Source organism: Jaculus jaculus, chromosome 18 (assembly GCF_020740685.1).
Source record: "Jaculus jaculus isolate mJacJac1 chromosome 18, mJacJac1.mat.Y.cur, whole genome shotgun sequence".
Taxonomy (NCBI): domain Eukaryota; kingdom Metazoa; phylum Chordata; class Mammalia; order Rodentia; family Dipodidae; genus Jaculus; species Jaculus jaculus.
In genome coordinates, this window is record NC_059119.1 from 56,556,659 (window position 1) to 56,574,315 (window position 17,657).

The following is a 17,657-nucleotide window of genomic DNA, read 5'->3' on the forward strand; positions in this document are numbered from 1 at the left end:
AGCAGTGAAAAGCCATTTGAGAATTGCTTGATAAAAGATTAGGGTATCAAATCTGTAAGTTGACACTTTGAGAATCTCTCTTTTCCCAATTCCCTAATTCCTTTTCTACTCCAAAATCCCAAGGATGAATAAAGAAAATGTGGCATATATACAAAATAGACTTTTATTTGGATATAAAGAATGGACTTATGTCATTTAAGGAATGATGGACCTAACCGGAGGACATTATGTTACAACAAAGAAGCAAGACTCATGAAGATAGGCATCTTATACATTCTTTCACCCATGGAGTCCAGGGTGGCAGAGGACATGAATCTAAAATAGGAACAGCTTAGGATGTTGAAGGAAAGAAGAGAAGGAGGGAGGAGACTGAACCAGGGTAAAACTGTGAGAGAATATGACCAATGCACATTATATGCATGTATGGGACTATCAGGATTATATGTTCTATTTTATATAGTCACCTTAAGATAATTAGGAAAACAAATGTTAAAATATTTGAGAATATCTGAGTTTTTGAAAGTAAAAGCAATATTTTCTTAGTGCTAGGAAATAAATCAGTTCATTGTACATATTTGGCAAATATACTACCACTACTCCACATCCTTGCCCTCAGTCCCAACTAAGCTTCTAAAGATAAAGAAACTGAACACAAATCATGGCCTTACAGTTAGCAATAATTTCTTAGTTATGGTACCAAAAGAAAAATTGTAAGCATTTGACTTAATCAGAATGGATAATATGGTATAACTCATCCCAATAATAAAGTCATATGTGTATAGAACTCAATTTGCTAGGAATATTTCTATTTATTTATTTTTTTGTTTTTCAAGGTAGGGTTTCAATCTAGCCCAGGCTGACCTGGAACTCACTATGTAGTCTCAAGGTGGCCTCAAACTCATGTGGTCCTCCTCTTTGCCTCCCGAGTGCTGGGATTAAAAGCATGCACCACCATGCCCGGATCTGCTAAGAATATTTTTAAGGAATTTTTTACCTATGTACATTAGGGACACTGATCTGTACATTTCTTTCTGTATGCTACCATTGCTTACTTAACATTGATATTAGAGTCATCTGGGCCCCATGAAGTAAGTTTGGAAGTATTGTGCCCTTTTCAAGTTTGTTTATGTTTGGAAAGGATTTGTGACAATATATATATATATATATATATATATATATATATATATATATATATATATATAAAATAGAGAAGTTGTGCTATATTAAAATTAAAAGATGGCTGCAGGGATGGCTTAGAAGTTAAGGTGCTTGCCTGCAAAGCTAAAGGACCCATGTTCAATTCCCCAGGACTCACGTTAGCCAGATGCACAAGGGGGTGCATGCATCTGGAGTTGGAGATGGAGTTGGTGGCTGGCGGCCATGGTGCTCTCTCTCTACCCCCCCTTTCTCTGTGAAATAAATAAATAAAAATTAAATATTTTAAAAAATTTAAAGAGATTGCATAGCAAAGGAAATATAAACAGAACGAACAAAGAACATGTGGAATAAAAGAAAATATTTGTAAACCATAAAGAATTATCCTCCATATACGTGAGTTTTAAACCCATGGTTTTGAATAACCACAAATCACAATTATTCAAAAAATGTACATATATAATGTGAACAGAAGTTTCCTTCCCCTGTGTTTTGTTTTTCTCCAAACAATACACTAGAAAAACTACTTATGTACCAGATAGTACAATTAATGTAGACATGATTTAAAGTACATGTGAACATATAGACATGTTATATGCGAATACTATGTCATCTTATATGAGGGATTTGAGTACCTTAGACCTGATTATAGACCTGATTACTAGAGTCTGGGACAGGAAGGGGATATACAATATGTATAAGGAAATTTCTATCGCTCAATAGTAAAATGAGAAAATAACTTCATCGAAAGGAAGACACACATTTTTTCAACAGTTTATAGAAAGGTGCCCAAGCTTACTAAGCAAGAGGGAATGTAAATCAAAATCACAATTTGTTCCACATTAGCATGGTGACAATACAGTGACAAAACAATCAGAAAAAGAAGAAAATATTTATGAGGATATTGCAAAATGTAAAATTCTGTATGTTGTTAATAATTTTACAAAGTAATTCAGCTGCTTTGGAAAAGGGTGTCAGTGTTCCTCCAAGAAAATGAAAGTAGAATTATAATAAGGCCCAGCAACACCTGAGAATATCCGAGGAAACAACAAAAGGGATTTATTTATTTGTTTGTTTGTTTATTTTGCTTATGTGTGTGTTGATGATGTTGTGTGTGCAATGCGTGTGTCCTTGCAGGGTCCCGTGGAATCACCAGCAATGGTAGCCATTTGTCTGATGTGGCCAGAGTGAAACATTGGTTATTCAGCTTCACTGCTCTTCTGCCTGTGTTTGTTTTAGATCCTGAGGCTCTCTGTTTCTGGAGCTTGTGGGGTTCCCTCTTTTCTTTGGATCTCTGCGGAACTAGGGTTCTAGCTGCAGAAGGTCATGCTTAGCTATTTTATGTGGCATCTGGAGATTTGAACTTTGGCATTCCCAGGCCCCCTGAGGACCTTATGCTTGAACAGAAAGCTTCTCTAACCACTGATCAATTACTCCAGCCCCAATAATTGTAATGATAATCTCAAAGTGATATTAACATTGCTGTTTTTATTTAGCAAGAAAGCACAAGCTGAGCAAAATCTATACTGCACTAGTGAAAACACTGGAGTCGTAAATAGAAGCACACATAATATCACAATAATTATGAAGTATAAAGTGATAATTTTGCCTTTGAAGCAAAATAGTTTCTTTATCTTGCTCATGTTAGTACTTGAATAAATAAATGCATTTATGATAATGCATTTAATTGCCCAAACAGAAATAAATTTGGCTATACATAAATTATACCTCAGAAAATCCTACTTTATTGTCCCCAACTTTATTAGGACTTATTTTGTATTGTCATTGTATGCAAGATATGCTCTTGAATGTTTTATAAAAAGGGGGTCTTTTAACCTGAATATTTCACATAGTTTCTAAAATAATAGAACTACATTGTCAATATATGTTTACTTTTTTACTTTGACAATAAAAGCTGTTCCGTAGAGTTGGAGAGATGGCTTAGTGGTTAAGGTGATTGCCTGCAAAGCCAAAGGACCCAGGTTCGACTCCCCAGGACCCACATAAGCCAGATGCACTAGAGGGTGCATGCATCCAGAGTTTGTTTGCAGTGGCTAGAGGCCCTGGTGTGCCCATTCTCTCTCTCTCTCTCTTTCTCATTCTCTCTCTCTATCTGCCTATTTCTGTACATCGCTCTCAAATTAATAAATAAAATATAAAATATTTAAAGCCAAACAAACAAACAAAATCTGTTCAATGATTCTATACCGAAGCTGATGCTCTGACACATCAGAGTTAATACTATGTTTATAGCCAATAGGTTGTCGACAAATTGAATATGAGTTTCATCTAAAACTAACAAAGCTTGAAATCTCAATCCTGCCACAATATGGACAAAAATTCAGCCATGATACGACATTTAATTAAGTCCCTCTTTTCAAACCACTTGTTACACAGCCTGGCAATTCCTTGGTGCCGAGCACTAATTAAATTTATACTTCCTCACTTGTATAAATGAGACAAAGTCAGTACTCTGTAAGTAGAATCCTAGAGTAGGTTTCCAGCCCTCCATTCCACGGTGTACATGTAGAATGAAACTTCCTGTAGCTCCTTTTGTAGAAACTGAAGCCACATTGTTTCAGAGGAAAATACTGCTTATATGAAGCAGATTATGAGATAAATCTGAATACAATAAATGGGTAAAATTAATGTGGAAAATTAGACAATATAATGCCAGAAGAAACTACAGATTTAAAAATATTTCTGCTAATTTTGGATGCCATTATTAAATTAACTAGTACATGGTGAAATTTTTATATTTAGTGCGTACGTGTAGACCACTTCATAAAACGAGTGAAAATTGCCATTTCTTTGGAAACTTTTTTCTTTTTTTTTTTTTCCAACAGAGTTTCTGTAATATATTCTGGGTGAATAATAGAATGCCAGTAGTGTGATAAGATTTGAATATCTAACTATTTTAATGGAGCAGAAATGATATCGTTAAGATTTTCTTAAATGTTTTGTTTTATGAGGCTTAACAAAAAAAACTAATGTAAATATAATACAGTGTAGTTGCCAGATTGCTTTTCCTATTAAAAGAAATTAACCTCATGCAATATTGGCCAATTAACTGTGAAAATAAATTATTTTTTATTACCACCATTATTTCCTACATTTAGCTGAAGAATATAAGAGATATCTAGCAGTCAGCTCAGAAAATTTGAGTGGACAGTCTTTCAGAAGGCTAACCTGTTTGTGTAAATTGCTATGAGAATTTCACTAGCCCATTAGGAATATAGCCTGGCATACAAATTTACTCTGTCCTCATGAGTACAAAAGCACAAATTGGGCAAAGAAATGATTTATACTGCACTAGTGAAAACATTGGAGTGGTAGTCAGAATCACACATCAATTTTTTCCTGAAGAAACTTCCACACAAAGATCACAGGACATCTGCAGATGGAGAATTTTCACAAATGTACATGTTCTAAGAGGAATCACTGTGTGAGAATGGAATAGGAATACTTAACACATAACAAAAACGAACTCTTAGAAGTAAACATTTTTTTTCTTTTTTAAATTAGTTTTCTATTCTGCAAGTACAGGCAGTTTGGTACCATTATTAGGCTCATCTGTGACCTACCCCTCCCCATTGGCCCCTCCTTGTTGAGGTATATGGGTCGTGCATTGTGGAGTTAGCCCACATTTATTGGTACAATAAATGTCTCTGCATATCATGACCCAACATGTGGCTCTGACATTCTTTCCGCCCCGTCTTCCACAAAATTTCCCTGAGCCATGTTGGGCTCATTTTTGGTCTGCTTCAGTGATGAGGTGTTGGGGGCCTCTGGGGCTCTGGCTCTCTGATTTGGTAGGAGTTGATTTTTCTCTGTGTTGGTCTCCTTCCCCCTTGTGCTGGTATCTGGTTCATCAGGAAAAGAGCACCCTTGCTTGTTTCGCCAATTTTCCTTAGTTTCAGCTGGGGCCCTTTTGAGGTATGATGGGGTGGCTCTCTCCTTAGGATCTGCATCTATCTGAAAAAGAGAAGCAGATTCTCCAATGGAGAGTAAGTTAGCACCAGGACAAATGAGATAACCCTTACTTTTTTTATAGAGAGTTTAATAGGTATAGGCCCTCTTGTAGCCCATGATTGATGGTAGCTTGATATTGAAGAGTGGGCTTATGTTTGGATATGGTTCTGACTTGTTTCCCAGCTCCAGCTATGTGTCTCCTACCACTGAGGGGATCAGTTAGCCAAATCAAGAGCAGTTGGTTCCCCACCACGGCTGTGTGCCACTATTGCACTTGTGTGGGCATCACACCAGGTTATTTGCTGCTAAGTAGGTTGGACCATGAGTTTCTTGGACAGATATTGGTCCTTTCCCCCAGTCGCCCATGTAGGACCTCTGTTACTAGACACGCTGAGTGTCTGGGGACTGACTCCTGGCTTCCAGCCATGCCGTTTCATGTTACATGTCAGCTGCAAATGGTGTCTTCAGCAATAGGGTCTTACCACTAACCTTTGGTGGGTCATCAAGTATTCTGACAGAAATCTGTCATTCTTTTAGAAAACTTTATAGGTTTCTCTGATCAAAAGCTCATTGTGGGTGATAGCCCCATTCTGGTACTGGGAGTTACAGGTCAGTGCCCCCTAAGAAAATTAGGAAAAATGGTAACTAATATATAGGAGTTAGAGAGGAGAGAGAGAGAGGGAGGGAGAAGGATGGAGGGAAGATGTAGAGGATTTAGGTCAGACTTGATCCTACCCTCTCCAGTGTCTTGTGGTTCAGGTGTTTCCTGTAAGGGCCTGGTGAAGGTTCAGTCACTTGGTTTGCCTTTTAGGAAGTAGAATTTTATGGTCCCATTGCCGTTTGGGTCTAGATTAGTGTTTCCCATCCCTTTGATGCCCTCCCCTCCCTCCCCATCCCTCCTAGTGTCTAGTCCATGAGATGCTTGCTGGGTGTGTAAGGTATCTTGGGTGGGTTCAGTTTAGGTGCTATAGATGAGTGAGACTATGTGGCGATTTTTTTTTTTTTTCTGTGATTGGGTAAGTTCACTGAGAATGATCTGTTCCAGGTTCAACCATTTTTCCTCAAATTTCTTTGTGTCATTTTTTTTCTTACTGCTGTATAGAATTCCATTGTGCAGATATACCACATCTTAGTAACATTTTAAGCACAACGTAAATCAGTTACATGTTGGGTTCTGTATACCTGAGTACCATTCGTAACTTGGAAAATAGATATGAAGAAATTGTACCCAGAACACAGCAGTAACTTCTGAAAGTGCAATTAAGAGGCACGGAGAACAGAAAAGATTCTCTCAAACATTACTGAAAGGAAAGGCTGGGGTTCTGGCTCGGCAGCTGGGTGCTTGCACAACCTGAAGAGCGCCTGGGAGTTGCATTAGAAAGCACAAGGAAAAAACAAGGGAACAAGTGTAAGTGTTGGAAGTAGCTTGGCGAGGCCATAATCCAAGGGCAAATTCACTAAGGACTGAGAAAATCATACAGGTCCACACTGGCAAAGCACATTGCTTACATAGGGAAACATAAGGTAGCAAGGCAAAAAATGATCTCAAATATGATCTGATAAAGAAGAAACTACAACCATAATTAACATGGCCATGGAATTGCCAATCAGAAGCACTGGAATAATATTGAAATACTGAGTAAATCCTTCTATCCTCAAGTTCAGGACACACTAATTTTCACCAAAAAGAACATGTTGAATGCATTATCAGAAAAAAAAAGAAATAAAAATGTATGCACACTAAGAAAGATTATGGTGTAGGAAGAGTGATCTACAAAAGGGAATAGAAGGTAAATTTTCATGCATATGGAATTAAAGTAAATTGCCATGAACCATCAATAATAAGACTGACTAACTCAAGTTAAACGGGATAAAGCCAGTATAAATATAATATAAATATGTTATAAATTATATATATATATATATATATATATATATATATATATATATATTATAAATATAAATGCATGTACAGCTTGGCATCTTTTTATTGTGACTGACAGTCTGTTTTCTCACACTGAAGACCGCAGAGATAAAAAGTAACTTTGAGCTTTCATAACTCTGATATTATTCTATAGCAAATTCCTCCCAACTGAAATGTTGTTGAATTGAAACCCTCCCCTCTGGAAGGTAGAGGGAGTCTCAGGACACAGGAAGTAAACAAGTCTATGAAAGATGAAGCTTCAAAGGTCACAAGACCCCTCCCCAACATTACAGAAGCAGCAAACTGGTGCTGCCCAGAATTGTGTGCAACGGGCTCAAGAGATGCAGCTTCTGCGAGTCATTATCTCTTATGAAGTGGGCTTTCCTGTGAGGCAGTTGCCCTCGAGTCTTCCATGATCCTGTAAGCAACCCCTCACCCTCCTTTTTAAGTCACCCCAATTCATTCATTTGTTCACAAAAACTGGACTTTTTTGTGCAATCATGATTAGATTTATTCCCTCTGCCATATCTGGCATTTGGGCTTGTATACCCCCAGAGGAAAACATTTTACATAATAGATATTAACTTTGCAAAAGTTCCTCAAATTACTAATATAGATAGACAGATAGATAGATAGATAGATAGATAGATAGATAGATAGATAGATAGATAGATACGATATGGGCCAATAAAAGGAAGCAGGAGAAATAAATATGAAGACTCAATAAATCTAAGAGAATTTAATGGAATAAGGAAAATGTTTTCAAATAGTGAAAGATTAGTATGTAACTTAAACTAAATGACCAAGAACGAGTAAGACAATATCATAGTATTTCTAATAAATTGTGTCTAAAGTAGAAATTATAAAATCAGCAACTTTGTTTATTAATATATCATGTATCATTGAACATGGGGCTTTTGTTCAAAAGCTTTGAAGGTAGTTTACATTCTCAATTTGGAAATACTGAGTACACGGTGTTGATTTGGGTACAGAGAATGCATTGTATGTGGAACAGCATTCTTGGCTGGGAGGATGCTATCATGAGAGGCTACTCCTGTCTTCATGCTATAGATGTTGATCTACCATTCCAATGCCCTTTCACTGCCTTGATGCAGGAAGAACAAACAAGGTGTTGTCTGTGTTACCAAATGCATTATTGTTTGGATATGGCATGGGGAGAGAATTGCCTTGCTTAGCTCATCTAGATTTTTCTTTTTAAAAATATTTATTTATTTATTTGGCGGTGGGAGGATTGAATGAGGCAGACAGTGAACGAAGACAGCAAGGTCTCAGCAAAGCTACTGCAAGCAAATTCAAGGCGTGCATGCTATTTTGTCTATATGGCTTTACGCAGGAACTGAGTCATCAAACCCAGGTTGTCAGGTTTTGCTATCAGTACCTCTTAGGTCATCAGAAGAGGCTTTCTCTTCTCTTAATGGAGACACAAAAGAGGAACACCGTTACTTAGCAGAATGGTGCTTGCTTTTAGGGTGACACAATGTCTCCTACAAAAAAAAAAAATTCATCTTTTCTGATGTTGCTTAGCACTAGTCACAAACCCTGCCTTTAGTATCAGAAAACTTTAAGTTTGAGCGGCAGAGGTCCCTACTGTATCAATATAGCAACTTACTAATGCTTTCTATTTCAATGTACCTCAATGCCATGGAATACTAGTAGCTTCTGCTTGTTGCCTTTGTGTTAAGATATGTAGGACATGCATGAGAGTGTGAATATGATCGTAATAAATAGTGGCTATTAATCACGCCATTGACGGTCCTTCAGTCTCCTGTTTCTCCAGCCACAGCTGCCCTGAGCTCTGCACCCGCCGCCTACACATCTCCACTACTAACACTGTAAGGCTCAACTGGCTCCACTGCACTTTGCAAGCCAATGGGAGTTTCCACACATCAATATGTCTATCTGGGGTTTGAAAACATAATTTGTGTGTTGAATTTGGAAGCCAGCAGCTGCCTTATTAAGATTGCTGTACTAGAAAAACAAATCATTCTGTGGTTATTTTTTTTCTCTGAAATTGCTTAACAGTAATATTCTTAATAGGTCTTTAGAGTATTGACAAAATGACTATGAGATATGATGGATAAAAGTATATGGCTATCATAGTGGACACACCGCATATTTCAAACATATTCTATCATAGGGGAGGTCTGGTTCTCCCACTTATTCAAACTAAACTGCACTATACTTTTGGAGTCAATTGTATCTCTAGGGCTTATATTTTTGACAAACCATAGACTTTCAAATATTAAAGGAATCTGAAAGATTATAGTATTTTGCTATTTATCATTTGTTTATTATTTGAGGACGAATGAGAGAGAGAGAGAGAGAGAGAGAGAGAGAGAGCGCACGCACATGTCAGAGTTTCTTGCTGCACCAACTCAGGTGCATGTACCACTTTTGTGCATCTGCCTTTCCATGAGTTCTAGGAATTGAACCTGTGTTGGCAAGCTTTGTAAACAAGTGCGTTTAACTACTGAGTCACCTGCCTGGCCCTATTTGCTTATTTTTAGTTTTGCTATCTATTCCTCCTGGTTTAGAGCTCTCCACAAAGACTAGCCTGGTCTTGGACTGCCTGTGAGCCTACTCTCTCTAAGAGCTAACACTACAGGCATGCACCCTCTAAGATGATGCTGCTTAAAGCTCAGATTTTGAAAATAAGCACAAGGACCTGAATTTGTATTCACTGCACCCAAGGAAAATGCTGGCAGTCCTGGCTTATACTTGGAATCCCAGTGCTGGAGAGGCAGAAACAAGGAAGCCCTTGGGTTTGCAAGAAAGATCATCTAACCAAAGAGTCTTTTGTTGTTGTTTTGTTTTGTTTTTCAAGGTAGGGTTTCACTCTAGCTCTAGCTCAGGCTGACCTGGATGGAATTCACTATGTAGCCTCAGGGATCAGGGTGGCCTCGAACTCATGGCAATCCTCCTACCTCAGCCCACTGAATGCTGGGATTAAAGGCCTATATCAACACCTCTGGCTATGGAAATGAATCAAGGAAGAGACTCAATGTCTATGTCTGGCTTGCACACACACGCACACACACACACACTCACACACAAACATGCACACACAGGGCTACACATACCAAATGCACACAAATGCATCCAAAACTATTAAAGAATGAAAAAAGAACTGTGCTGAATGATATAATTATGCTAAGTTTAATTACTAGAAATAGAACATTCCAATTTTGTCAGTGGCTGTAATTAACAGTAATAAGTGTATTAGAAGAAATAAGATTAATGGGCTGCTATGTGCTGGCTGTCTCCAGCAGAAGAATGATCAAGAATACACTGAGAGTTCAACTTCCTGGAGCAGAGGGTGAAGATAAAACTGAAATTCTCTAGGTTTCTTTAGGCACAGTTATTTCCTTCCTAACAAGATACATATTATTAAAGATGAAAATAAAATAAATAATCACTAGGAACACTAGTTCTTGAGAAAAAAAAAGGGTGTGCTAGAGTATGCTGTCTTCAAGGAAAAATATCTTATCCTTAGAATATGGAATTTGAACCTTTGGCAAGAAAAGCTGTAGAACTAAATCCATCAGCTTTGTGATTCTTTCTTGCTCATGGAAATAAAAAAGGTCAATATATTGGCAATTTATGTGCTTTCATTGATGCATGGGAGGGATTTGGGGATGAGTTTGTGCTTACTCTAGTCATTTTGGAGGAACTGATTTAATTGCCAGCAGTCGTAAACTCTCCCACACCTTGAGACACAAACACCAGCAGGGGTTACGTTCACATCGGTGAAGTCTGGGGCTCTGTGGAGCAATCCAACAAATTCACATTGCCCCAGCTACCTCCTGACTCCAAACAGGAAATGATGGTTTATACTGTTAGTTTATATGTTTGGAGTAAGAGCCTCGAATTAAGGATCTAGACTTTAATATAGATGGAAGAGCTCTCAGATAGATAAGAAAATTCATTAATGAATAAAACCTATACATTCCCATTCTGGTAAATATCAAGATTTCTAAAAAAAAAAAAAAAAGTGTTCATAAGTAATATAAACTAACATATGTCCATTTCCTTAATCTCTACCTAAGTGCTTCATGACTTTTAAAGCATCAGAGACCCAAAACAGTGAGGGCCAGCTGTTGGCATTTGCAGTGGTCCATAGATCTCTACAAGTACAAAAAAATAAAATAAAATAAAAAGACAGAAAGGAGACAAAGTAGTTCACAGGAAGAATAAAATAAACACAACGGAGTTTGGCTCAAAATCATGACTATCATTTAGTCTCTCCAGCCATCTGCACCTCCGTGATGAGGTTAATCAGCAGAGACCCAGATCCTAAGCCAAGCGACATCACACCCTTATGTCCACACTGACACGGTTCCCAGATACTGAGCTCTGCATTCCTGTGACGGGCTTCATCGTGTCAGCCCAGATATGGAGATGTGATTTCCATCTTGTCTGTTGAAAGTGGACAAGATCAGAAATCTGATGACAGTGTACACAGCAGATGGTGTTGATGCCATCCTTACGCCCCGAGCTCTTCTATCCTTGTTATGTTGAAGGTCTCTCCTGCCAATGTCATGGTCCACTGCTGAAGGACTCTCTGTGGCTGATGAATCATGCTGGGAACATGTGCAAAAAGGACAAACAGTCCAAGAGTCGCTCGTTTTGGGAGCAACCCACACACAATGGTGGCTTGCTGATGGGTAAACATCTCACCTTCACCCTCAGGTAGATGTCTGAGCAATGTCTCATGCTACCTTCCAGATGTTCTTTCATCAATGGGTCCCAGCTTTTCAAAACAGTAATCTGTTCGTGAACATATTTTCCACAGAGCCTGGAATCCTTCAGTGTTCCTGAAGGATCACATCCCATAAGGGTTTTTCATATTATTTTGCTTCTTCACTCACCCACCAGTATTTCCTGGAATTATATTTTTAAGATGTTACTTAACTATGTACAGGAGAGCCCATAACAGTCATATAAATATGTTTTCCAATCTCACTTGAAGAAAAGGGACATTACATGGAGGTTTGGGGGCTTCAATTCTATGTAAAAGAAATAATTTTATTTTTTTCTTCTCTATCACATTTACTACTACATAACCTTAAATATGTCACATTACCATCTGACCCTTACTCCTTTATATGTTAAAAAGCAATCTTTAATGTTTTGTTGAAAATTTACTAAACCAGTAGTTGTAAGATACTCAAAAACATGCATGAGCTCATCCTGCTAAGATGCTCTCCTTTTTGCTGTAGATAGTCACCTTTTATTACTTCAACAATTACTGTGTTTAATGGGAATGTAGGAACTGAAATTGCCTTGCAAAGAAGCAACATAAAAAGCTCTGGACACTACCTATCAAAGGAACAGACTTACATCAAAGAAATGGATTTATTTACTAGGAAAACTTCACCCGGTCCAAGAACTCTGTCAGCCTTTAAATGGGTCAGGATCTTAAATCCAACTTTACCAACTTCTGTTTCCTAATTTCTTCTAAGATAAAGAGAATATAAGACTGGAGAGATTTAGCAGTTAAGGATTTTATTGGAGAAGCTTAAGTACTTAGGTTCATTTCCCCAGGACTCACATAAGTCAGATGCACAAGGGACACACGCATCTGGAGTTCATTTGCAGTGGCTGGAAGCCCTGGGGTGTCCATTCTCTCTCCTTCTCTGTCTTTCTCTCTCTACATTTCTGTCTCTCTCTCTCTCTCTATCAATATGGATAAATTACAAATGAAGGGGCAGTAAAGGGGCAGGTTGTATAGCCCTGTCTCAGCCTGAGAAGAATATGACAGCATGATCTAGTAATCAATAGGTAATGACTGGTGATGTACATGTCACAAGAAAGAAGTCAGGTACATATGGGCACATCTAAGAATATTAAGCATCTTTTATTCTAAATATACCATAGAAGAAACCAAGAAATTCTGTGACTATACACAATAACCCTCTTATATTATTAAGGTTTAAATGAATGAGTGTCTTTTGTTTGTTTGCTTGTTTGTTCATTTGTTTCAATTACGTTTACCATTTTCCCTCATGTGATTGAAGTGTTACAGTGAATAAGACCTGCCTGTTCACAAGATGCCCAGTGAAAAGGAGACTCAATGAGACTCAATGAAAAAGGCCCTACAGTAACACTTTGTGAGAGTTTATGGGAACAATTAATAGAATAAATTTGATGTAGCCCTTTGTGCAATTTTCTATTTCACATATTCCAAAACAGCATGAAGACATTCATACATAAAAATAATCAACATTTTACAATGAAAATAACTGCCAACATTATAATGCCACAGAAACAAAACAAATCATCCATAATTAGCCACTAAATCTTCACCAGTGCAATTATTTAGTATTAATAAAGCAATTTAAGCATGCTTATATAGTCACCATAGGGAGTAGTGGTACTATCATTGGAAAACACCTGTTTCTTGTATTGGCTATAAAAATCTCTTAACTCAGCAATTTAAAATAAGCTGATGTTGCTTTTTCAGTAACACTTGCAATTTTCTGGGTGACTTCCTAACAATTGTAAAAGCAATACACTATTTAGAAGGTTTAAGAATTGGACCTGCTTCTTCCTTGCCTCTTACATCAATATGGGGAGGGAAATCTGTATTCTGTTGCATGCTTCCAAAGCGGGTGTTGTTCTCCTTTCTTTTTAATCACTCACATATCAACTTTATCCAACATTTGAAATAATTGAGAAATGAAACATTAACTAGGAGAAGTAGTGCAGGACAATGCTCATGAGTTTATTACTGGTGATTGAAAGTTAAAAGTGAGAATTAGACACTCGAGAGGATAGGAATTATTAGCTCCTTTTAGATGTGGATTCACTGAACATGACCTTATCTGGACCCTCATAAAAGAGTGTTGTACATGGTAGGATATTTGCTACATAAATCAGCCACTCAGCACCACCCAAAGGAGCATGAATTACATTTAATGAATTACATACTATCCTTACTAATGTGGGAAGTGAAGCTATTGCATATTTTTACACAATAGGATTTTTTGTCTTTTGAAGTTAGTTTATTGAATCTGTATTCTGCCAGTGACCTGTGATTCTTCAATTTGAACAAATAAACACACCATCAGGTGAAGTCATGAACCAGAAGGATTTGAGAATATCAACCATATTCTTTATTCTGCTCCAAAGCTTTTGTCCCTTTTTCATTGCTGCAGCCAAATTACTTCTCAAACTAAGATAAAGGAACTATCTAGACAGCAGTAGCATCACCTTTAGCCAGCTATCTAATTCTGATTCATACCTCCTACCAGGAATGTACCATAGAAATATGGCATGTGCAATGGAGAATTTGGGGATTTGCCAAAAAAAAAAAAAAAAAAAAAAAAAACTTTAAAAGACACGGTGTAAAATCTAACTGAGGAATGAGCTTGGGCTCAAATTTTCCAGATATGCAAGAGACATCTGGGAAATGTGCACCAAGTCTGCCCATGAGTCTCCTCCGAGGTGTGTGTGAGACTTCATGCCTATTCACACGTGTCATCTGCCGAGGAGACCATTACAACATACCGAGGCCCTGACTACTATGGCATAGGTGGTTTGGAGAAAATATACTTTGCTCTGCTTTACATTGCATAGAAATGGAAAGTTTAAAAGAAAACATAATACCGCAAATGTATTTTTACTCCAGTTGCATAATGAAGCTTCACAAGAGAAATTTAAAATACATAAGCTGGAAATCCTGAAATCTATTCACGTATAACCAAACATGTGTCTAGCAAGAAAGGACTTCTCATAAAATCTAAGATGTAGACGTGTAATCTTTTGGTTCCATTTTGTTGTAACTTTGACAGGTATATTTCTCCACCAGTATCTCTAACTACCTTCATTTCTTCCTGCAATAATGAGACATACAGATGTGTGAATATTTTGGTTTTATCATTACAAGTACACTTCTGGTGACTCCAGAATCATTTCTTTTTCAGTATAGCTTATCTGTTTTCTAAATAGGCCCTCTAGTAAATCAGTACTATGGTTTTATTTTCAATGTAGGCTTAAGGTTCTTATTGATTACTTCTGTAAAAGCAAGAATCTACAAATTGCATTAGCTGAAAAGATCAATGGCCCATTAGACTGGCATTTTATAAAGACCTAGAAAGATGCTTCAGTGGAAGGCCAGAAAAAATTACCTTTCATAAAGCACCTGCCCAATTGTTCAATATTACACTACAGGGGAAAATTTTTTCCTAACTCCAGCTGGTAATCATTTTATGCTTTGAAACACAAGGATTGATGACCCTTGTAATTTTAGCCTGGCTTATAAAACTGTACTTTGTTTATCATTTATATTCACATAAATGCCCATTCTATTGTTTTCCTCTTCCTAAGATGTTGGCCACTATAATTTTCAAGAGCATCAGGCTCAAAAAATACTACAAAAATAATAGCTGAGAAAAACATAATTTTAGAGATTAACAGTAACATGAGCCTATGTGATGTTAATGTGTTTTAGACTGTCCTGTCTCAAATGTGAGGTAAACAGATCATGACGCAAAGAAGGCAGTCATTGAAATAATTTCCTTAAAGTTAATTGTATCTTTCTTTTATATAAGACTTGGGATTGAACCCCGGTTGTAGTGCTACGTTAACACTCTGAGTTACAGTACCAGCCCCAGTGTTTTCTCTGGGCATGATTACCCTTGTGAAAACATTGTCATCGGATATTCTGATTTCCTCACTTTCTGTTATTCGTTTTTCTCTGTTATTTTCCCAAATATAAGCTAGAAGTACCATGCAGTAGTCATGGATCTAGAATGTAAATCTAGCCTTTGTCGAGGACTACCTCCATGGCACTAGACGTAACGTTTTTTCTCTGATGGTAACCCTGCTAATCTTGAGTGGTAACTTGATTGGGTTGAAAATCGTGCATGTTAGAAAAGAAAGCACAGTTCTGTACTTATATACAAAGTTACTCCCAGGGGGTATTAACTAAGGATGGAGGAGGATTTGTGATAACTGGTGGTACATTCCAATATTGAATCCCGATGGACCAATAAGGCAAGATAGAAGAAGACTGTTAGCAAACATACATATTCGTTCCCCTCTTCTCCTCCTCTCCTCTCCTCTTCTCCTCTTCTCCTCCTCTCCTCTCCTCTCTCCCAGTTACTGGCTGCCCTAACTTTTCTTCAATGCAGGCACAGAAGCAATGCAATGAGCTCACTGTGTATTACAACCTCTGATATTGTGAGCTAAAGTGAAATCCTTTCTGCCTTAAGCTGCTTAATAACTTGTTTAATAAGTTGTCTCTCATAGCAACAGTAGAGAGTCCAAATGCACTCCATCTCTGCCTTTTTGAATACTTTATGACTTGCCATCTCCTCTGTTTCCTTGCCTCATGTGAAAATCCCCCACTTTCCCGATGCTACATTTTTTTTTTCTTTTGTTTGTTTCTGTTCTCCAACCTCCCTGTGATCATTTCCCCAGTTCCAATCCCTGATGGGATTTCTATAGCAAAAAAAAAAAAAAAAAAAGTCACATAGGACTACCACGTTCCCATACATTTGCCCCAATTGCACACTTGCTAGCTAAGAATTCAAGGTTCTTGTTAATACAGAGCTTTTCCTATATGATCAAAAAGGTGAACGTCATTTTTGTCTCCAATTTAACTTAATGTTTCCTTCAAGCCAAGCTCTAGAGTTTATTCAATGACACTTCTTTCTAGCTTCTACCATCCGAGAAGCTTAGTGAAGAGTACCAGCAAGCTTTGAGACAGAATTCACTTGTGGCTTGTTGTTTCCATTAGTTATATTAAAGATTGACCAATATTAATGTCTTGTCTAACCTTTACTCTATACAATGGACTGTTTAATACAGCATATGACACACAAGTCATTAATTATAAATCCATCATTTGATCAATCATAGCAAATAGAAAGTAATTGAGCAAAGATACATACATTTGCAAAGAGAAAAAAGTGTCAGTTTTGAATTACTTTACTGAACTATTTTTATACTCCAGAAAATATGCTTTGTTGGGTTTTGGTGGTGCAAGATTCCCAGCTCAGAACAAATAAGCAATGGGCGGTTAGCATACTATTGAAATACTAGTTTAGCAATGAGTCTGTGGTCTCTCTTTCTTTTAATTACACTGACATATTTAGAAAGCTAAAAACTAAAAGAGAGAAGGAAGCAAGAAAATGAACTCTCCTCCTGTGGGAAGTTTATTTTAACCAAAAAGTCCCATGTAGCAGTGACTGCATATGTGGGCAGCCTGGACTGAAGGTTGAAGTAGGTATTTTGTGTGTGTGTATGTGAGTGTGTGTGTGTGTGTGTGTGTGTGTGTGTGTGTGCACGCGCGCATGGATGTGTGCGTGTGTCATTTTCGACACCAGTAATTATTTTACAATCATTTGTATAAAGTAATAAATAGACATGTTTGAGTAATTTTACATATAGAGCAGAAAATAATAGAAATCACTCAAACATGCAAAATAATAATAGCATCAGTAAAATATGCTATGCTTTGTCATAAATAGCTGCAGACTTTTTCGAGATTATGAATGAAAGTCAAAACTATTAGTTGAATATAATACAACTTAGATGTCTTATTAAATGTTATTAACCTTGGGTGAAATTTTTCACTGCC